The sequence below is a fragment of the Amblyomma maculatum genome, chromosome 8, assembly GCF_055883805.1.
Source record: "Amblyomma maculatum isolate TAMU_Amacu chromosome 8, ASM5588380v1, whole genome shotgun sequence".
Lineage (NCBI taxonomy): Eukaryota > Metazoa > Arthropoda > Arachnida > Ixodida > Ixodidae > Amblyomma > Amblyomma maculatum.
Window position 1 is genome coordinate 55,476,665 of NC_139351.1, and position 6,667 is coordinate 55,483,331.

Consider the following 6,667-nt stretch of genomic DNA (forward strand, 5'->3'; position numbering starts at 1 on the left):
GCGATGTTAGACCCCATACACCAAACCAAATATGAAGAGTGGTTTTGCAAATTTTATACCACCATATTTCTGAAATCACTGAAGAATCTGGACTGGAGAAATGCATAAGCCTGAGCGTTACTGTTTTCGCGAGATGTGTCAGCGGGACTATGCGAGTGACAAATATTGCATGGCTCAAAAAAGCGCGAAAAGATACCGCGCCTTTACGTTCTTGTAAACCAATTATAGAAAACTGGTAAACTAAATTTGATTCGTTGAACAGAACGCTGGTTGTGATCGAGGAGGAGGAGGAGGAAAAACTTTATTTAGCCACAAGAGTCTTCTGCGTCGACCTCGTCCACTTCTGCACAATGGTCGGTTGCCCTCAGTCCAGGGCTCCGCTGGCTACTGCCGCCCGTTCGGCTCGCTGTACCAGACCTTGCTGGTCTTCGCAGCGGTCGCTGGACAGCCGAGTCTCCCATTGCTCCGCACTCGGGTTTCGAATTTTGGGGACCACATCTATGTTTTGACAGGCCCATGTGATGTGATAGAGTGTTGGTTATTCATCGCACCACGGACATCAGCGTATATGGTAGGGTGCATTTTGTTTAGTATGTGTAGGTTTGGGTATGAACCCGTCTGTAATTGTCTCCATATGACAGCTTCCTCTCTGGTGAGAAAACTGTGTGATGGGGGATATCGCATTCTTCTTCCTCTATAGTTTTCTAGTATGGCCGAGTATGCCTTGGGTGCTGGCAAAAGTCCCCACCCATTCGTGTGCGCAGTTTACGGCCTTTTGGTCATTTACTTTCAAACACTTCAAATTTCCCGCCACTAGACATTAGGCCTTCGTCACCGAACGTCGAGTATCACGTAACCCCTTTTGGATGTCGACATTACAAGTCCCGGCTATTTCGACGTCTGACTGACTTATGTAGCCGCCGATATTTACCAATTTACCCATATCAATCATTTCCCCCTTGCACACCTTTCCTTGACAGTATCCGATGGTACCATTTTTTTTTCACATATATACCAACTACTTGGTCTGCTACAGCTTTACAGCGCTCACAAAATCATGCTCACGCAAAACTCACTTACATAGCCATATTGCTTAAGCGTTAATCAACCTGTCAGTCCGCGACTGCAGAAGATAAATTTGACAAAACGAAATTGAGTTTATGGGCTTCATAATACCGTATTCTGTAATGTAAATCCGCTTCTGTAAGTCGGCTACAGTTGAACACAATAACTATTTTCCGGAAAACTGCAGAGTCTGCACTGCAGAAATCCGTGACCTTCAACATTGCTGTCTTTTCCGCGAGATAAGTTAGCGCAATACCCTTAATGGAGATACTGAGCCTTTCTTTCCTGTAAACCACTTAATTGTATCTAACTATTTACCTAATTAACTCACACCAAGATATTTTGTCACATACCCATCTTCGCTTGATGCTCTATTTGATGGTATCATTTTTTTATACTCCAAGCAATTCTTTTTCTGTGAGTGACAGATACTGAGCCTTTCATTCTCTGTAGACCACTTCACTGACTTATAAATTTGATGGAGGCGATGCGAAGAGGTCTCCATGTGCTGTGCGATGAACGTAAATGTTAAAATTCCCAGGCGTTCAAATTTACTCCAGAGCCCTTCACTACGACACCCCTTTATGTCCACTTTCACTCTCACTGTCCTTCCTTCCCTTATTGTTCGGTTAAGGTATCCACAGAACAAGTGTGACTGACATTACGCCTTTCCTTTTCTGCGAACCAATTAATATTGTTATTGGCTCAAATAATTACCTAATTAAACCATATCAACCATTTTGTCACTTGTGCAGCTTTCCTTGACGCTCTATGCTATGGTAATAATATTGTTATGGCGTAGTTCCGCTTGGGATTGCAGAGAGCGGACACGGAAAACAAGGCTTTCAAGAAATAGGCGTTTTATGCAGGCACCAGCCGACACTAGCCGACATTGCTCGAACTTCGCCTTCGGAGAAGTGGTGAAGGGTGGCTGATCCTAGTCCTGATGGGGCTGGAACAGGTAGGTCACCGTCGCTTGCGGCGTGGGCTAGCCTACCACTGAATTTTTATCTGTTGTAGGCCGTCATTGCACCTGCCACCGCTTCGGTGACGGTGGACGATGGCTGTTGCGGCGCGCGTATTTCTCTCCCTATGCTTTGTTTCTTTCTTGTTTATTTTCTCTTCTGTCCGCATGAGGCCGCGGAGGTGGCTCAGCTACAGAGCCAGTAGCAGGCCCGTGCATTTTCTTTTCCTTCTTCCTACAGCCACAAGAACAACAATGTCGTCTCCTTGCCCCGCCGGGGTGTTGCAGTGGTAAGACGCACGACTACTGTGCCGGAGTTCCCGGGTTCGAACCCGGCCACGGCCGCTGCGTTTCGATGGAGGCGAAACGAAGTGGCGTCTGTGTGCTGTACGATGTCAGCGCACGTTAAAGATACCCAGGTGGTCGAAATTACTCCGAAGCCCTCCACTACGGCTCCCCTTTCTCTCTTTCTACTTTCACTCCCACCTTCATCCCTCTCCTTACGGCCCGGTTCAGGTGTCCACATAACAAGTGTGATAGATATTGCGCCTTTCCCTTCCTGTGAACCAATTATTATTATTATTCTATTTTCTCTCCTGTCCGCACGAGGCGGTGGAAGTGGGAGAGAGAGAGAGAGAGAGAGAGAGAGAGAGAGAGAGAGAGAGAGAGAGAGAGAAAATCCTTATTAGACGTAGGAATTCGGGGCGCGCAGGCCCCCTGGGTCCCCGCACGACCCCACTGAGATGCAAGTGTCACGGTCGCTCGAGCGCGCAGCCATCGATCGGCCGTGCAAGTGTTTATGTCCCTGAGGAGCATAACACTGGTAGCCCGGCCGGTGGCGATGGTCTGCACGGCCGGATCCTCTGAACGCAGCAGGGTCTTCCAGTCCTCCCAGGTCTTCAGTTGCTCTAGGCCTCGTGGGGGAGGGACCGCCGGGCAGAGGGAGAGGATGTGGATTGAAGAGGCAAAGGGTACAAGCAGGAGTGTGGAAGGAGGGATGGAAGTGGGAAAGGGTAAGGCGTGAAGGAAGAGTGTGTGTTTGTAGTCTGCGCCATAGTGTTGCGTGTTTATTGTCTTGGGAGGGGTGGGGTGGGGCGTAGAGCTGGCGCGAGGCTCTGTAGGCCTGCGTCAGCTCGCTGAACGAGTGCATGCGCTCCTTCGTAAATCCCGTATTAGAGGCCACCTGAGCTCGGTTTAAAGAACCTCGAGCTAAAAGGTTGGCAGCCTCGTTTCCGGGATTCCCGTAGTGCACAGGCAACAATATCAGCTCCACATGGCGGGGCGGGGGTGCATCGGGCGAGTCCAGTAAGCTAAAAGCAGGGACATGAACTCGGCCACGTGCAAAATTTAGAATTTCTGTTTTTGAATCAGTTAAAATGTACTCGGCTTCCGTGCGGGTTATGGCTAAGGCAATGGCAGCTTCCTCTGCAGCTTCTGGGGATGTGTCTGGGGGGAGAGGTAATGTGATAAGAGGGGATGAGGAGGAATCCACCACGGCTGCGGTCGTTTCATCACCCGTACATGTAGTGTCCACCCATACGGCGTCCGACTCACCGCCATAATATCGGTGAAGCGCCTTTGCACGGGCTCTGCGGCGTTGATCACGGTAGGATGGATGCATATTTTTCGGGAGTGGCTTGATAAATAGTCCTTGGTGGATATGTCGAGGGATGGAGAGAAGGGTGGGGTCTTTAGCCAGTATCCTGATTCCAAGGGAGTCTAGGATATACCATCCAGTGGATAGTGGATGTTTGCGTGAGTCTGATGTATTGAGCCTGTCGGTGGGCCTCCACGAGCTCCCCAATCGTGTTGGGCAGACCCAGGCCTAGCAATCTGTCTGTGGGTGTGTTGAGGGGAAGGTGAAGTGCGACCTTGTATGCCTTGCGGATCAAGGCATCCAAAGCGTTTATGTCATGTTTGGACAGTTTTAGGTAAGGCATAGTGTGGATGCGGCGACAAAAGTCGCGCTCCTTCATGCCCCCATGGTGGCCCGAAACTCTGCGGATGAGGTGCGATATCGCACCTGCAACCTGGCTGAGTTTCTTTAGGGTGGTGGTGTTTTTACCATTGCTCTGGATGTGTAGACCCAATACGCGGTGGGTTTCAACCTCCGGTACTGGGCTCCCATTCAGTTCAATAGTAATAGGGGAGTGGGGGGAATAGGCGGTTCTTGGGGCGGATGAGCAGCAGTTCGGACCTATCTGGGGAGCAAGACAGTCCGATGCTCCTTGTGTAATTTTCGGACTGGGTGGCTGCTTCCTGTAAGGTGTCCGATATCGCCATCACTGCCGTGAGTGGTCCACAGCGTGATGTCGTCGGCATAGAGGGTGTGTTTCAGATGCGGAATGTCTGATAGTTTTCGGGCGAGGGGGATTAGGGTGACGTTAAATAAAAAAGGGGAGAGGACGGACGCTTGCGGGGTGCCGACACTTTGAAGCGTGTAGGAAGAGGAAGAAAGAGGGCCGAAGTGTACTTCAGCCGTGTGGTTAGTGAGGAATGCTCGAATATAAGTGTACGTTCGTGCACCTACATTCAATGTGGATAGGGCAGTCATGATCACCTGATGTTTGATGGGATCAAAGCTTTGGAAAGATCCAAAGCTTAGGCTGCCTTGGTGTGACAAGGAAGTAGTGGGTCAAAACTGTCGTGGGTGAGTTGCAGCATGGCGTCCTGTGCGGACAGATGGGGTCGGCATGCCACCATGCTGTGCGGATATAGATTGTTGTGTGCCATATTTGCTGTAAGTCTCGCTAACACGACATGTTCGAAAAGCTTCCCGAGGCAAGAGGTTAGCGGAATAGGGCGAAGGTTTTTAAGTAGTTTGTTAGGTTTGGGTATAAATATAACCTTCGCATGACGCCAGGACTGCGGGAGGACACCGTCCACCCAGCACTGGTTAAAGTATGCTGTAAGTTTGGTGATCGACTGGTCTTCCAGATTACGAAGCATGGCGTTTGTGATTTGGTGCAGACCAGGTGCGGAGTTTGTTCGGAGACTAACAAGTGCTGCTCTGACTTCTGTCTCCGTGAACTCTGTGTCCAGTGTCGAATTGGGCTGTCCTGTATACGGGGGTAGAGGTGTGGGGGCTCCCGGAGAGGTGTATGTCTTGAGGTGTGTCTAGGAGGGCGTCGGGGTCTTCAATATGTTCGCGTATGAGGCGTGTCACATGATGTATTGTTGAAGTGGTGCGTGTAGGGTCAATGAGATGTCGGAGACGTTGCCATGCGTGTTTGGTGGACAGTTTTCCGGCGATGCTATCACATACTTGTCCCCAATTGGATCTGCACAGCGCCTCAGAATATTGTTCTATTTGTGTATGAAGCGTTGCCAGCCGCTTTTTAAGCCGTCTGTTGTCTTTATCGTTTTTCCAGCGTCCAAGGATGCCATGATAAGCCTCCCAGAGATGGGCTAGGCGTGAGTCAAGGGTAGGGGTTTCGGTTGTAGTTTTTATGTGTCGCGTGTTGTGCTGATCATCATCCATAAGTGATTGCCCCCAAGCGTCGATGTCTTTGATGGGAGCGTCTGAATGGGCGGTTCGCGAAGCGCGAAAGGCATCCCAGTTAATAAGCTTGTGTGCTGTGTACGTGTGACGGGGAGGTTTGTACGGGACAGTGATCTGTATAATGTAGTGGTCACTGCCTAGTGTAGGTTGTGTTCTGTTCCAGGTAACACTGCGTAAATAGCGGCTCAGCGTCACGTCTGGGCTAGTGTCTATGCTGACACTGTTGCCAATCCTCGTGGGAGTATGGAATATGTTGTGCACAGTGAGTTGGAGGTTTTGCAGGAGCAGCCAGAGCTTGCGACCTCGATGTGTGGTTTCTGTGTGTCCCCAGTTAGTATGCTGACTGTTGAAATCTCCGCCTATCAGCAGTGGGTGTTTCCCTGCTAGCTGATGCAGCTCTCGAAGGAGTGTTTCTAACGAGGCCATCGGCTTTGATGGTGGGTGGTATATGTTTGCTGTGAAGATTGATGGGAGAGTATGTGTGTGATGTATAAGTTCTGTGATCACGCAAGGCGTCTCCGACGTAATGTGATGAGTTTTGTACGTGATATTGCGATGAATGAATGTGGACACCCAGGTGTGTTGGTGCTGTCAGAGTGTGTCGATGTGTAGCCAGGGAGTGTTGCCTGGTGTGCAGTCTCTTGTAGAAGTATGTTAGGGGTGGAGGAGAGGGTGGTGAGGAGAAGTTGCAGAGGTGCACGTTTTCCCCGGAAGCCGTGGCAATTCCAACTTAAGATAGGGAGGAAATTATTGGTCTGCCCCGCCATACTGGAGTGTAGGAGGTTGAAGGAGGGGAAGGAGACAGGCGTCTACTGGCATCTGTTCTTCTGGGGAAAAGGTCTACTGAGCTTGCGGTGGGAGGGTGTGGGGAGTGGGAGGGGTTAGAAGTTGGGTGAAGAAATTTTCCATTACTTGGACCATTTGGTGAGCGTCCCATCCATGCGCTGCTTCAGCTTTTCGGTAAGGGCGGCGGCAAGGTGACTGAATTTAGCCTCAAGGAGGCGTCTAGTTCTTTTAGTTTGTGGTCGAATTTGGCATTCATTGCGGCAAATCTAGCGTCTATTTCTGGGGACGTGAGGGTAGGTGTGGCATGAGAGGTGCATTGCTTTTTTTGTAGGGGGGATACTCGAAGGATC

At 50.2% G+C, this 6,667-nt stretch overlaps 1 pseudogene; it reads right to left on the reverse strand.

Annotated features, from left to right (window-relative positions):
* Positions 1–4,762, reverse strand: part of LOC146181187 (uncharacterized) — a 136,067-nt pseudogene extending 131,305 nt beyond the window's left edge.
* Positions 4,763–6,667: the final 1,905 nt, after the last annotated feature.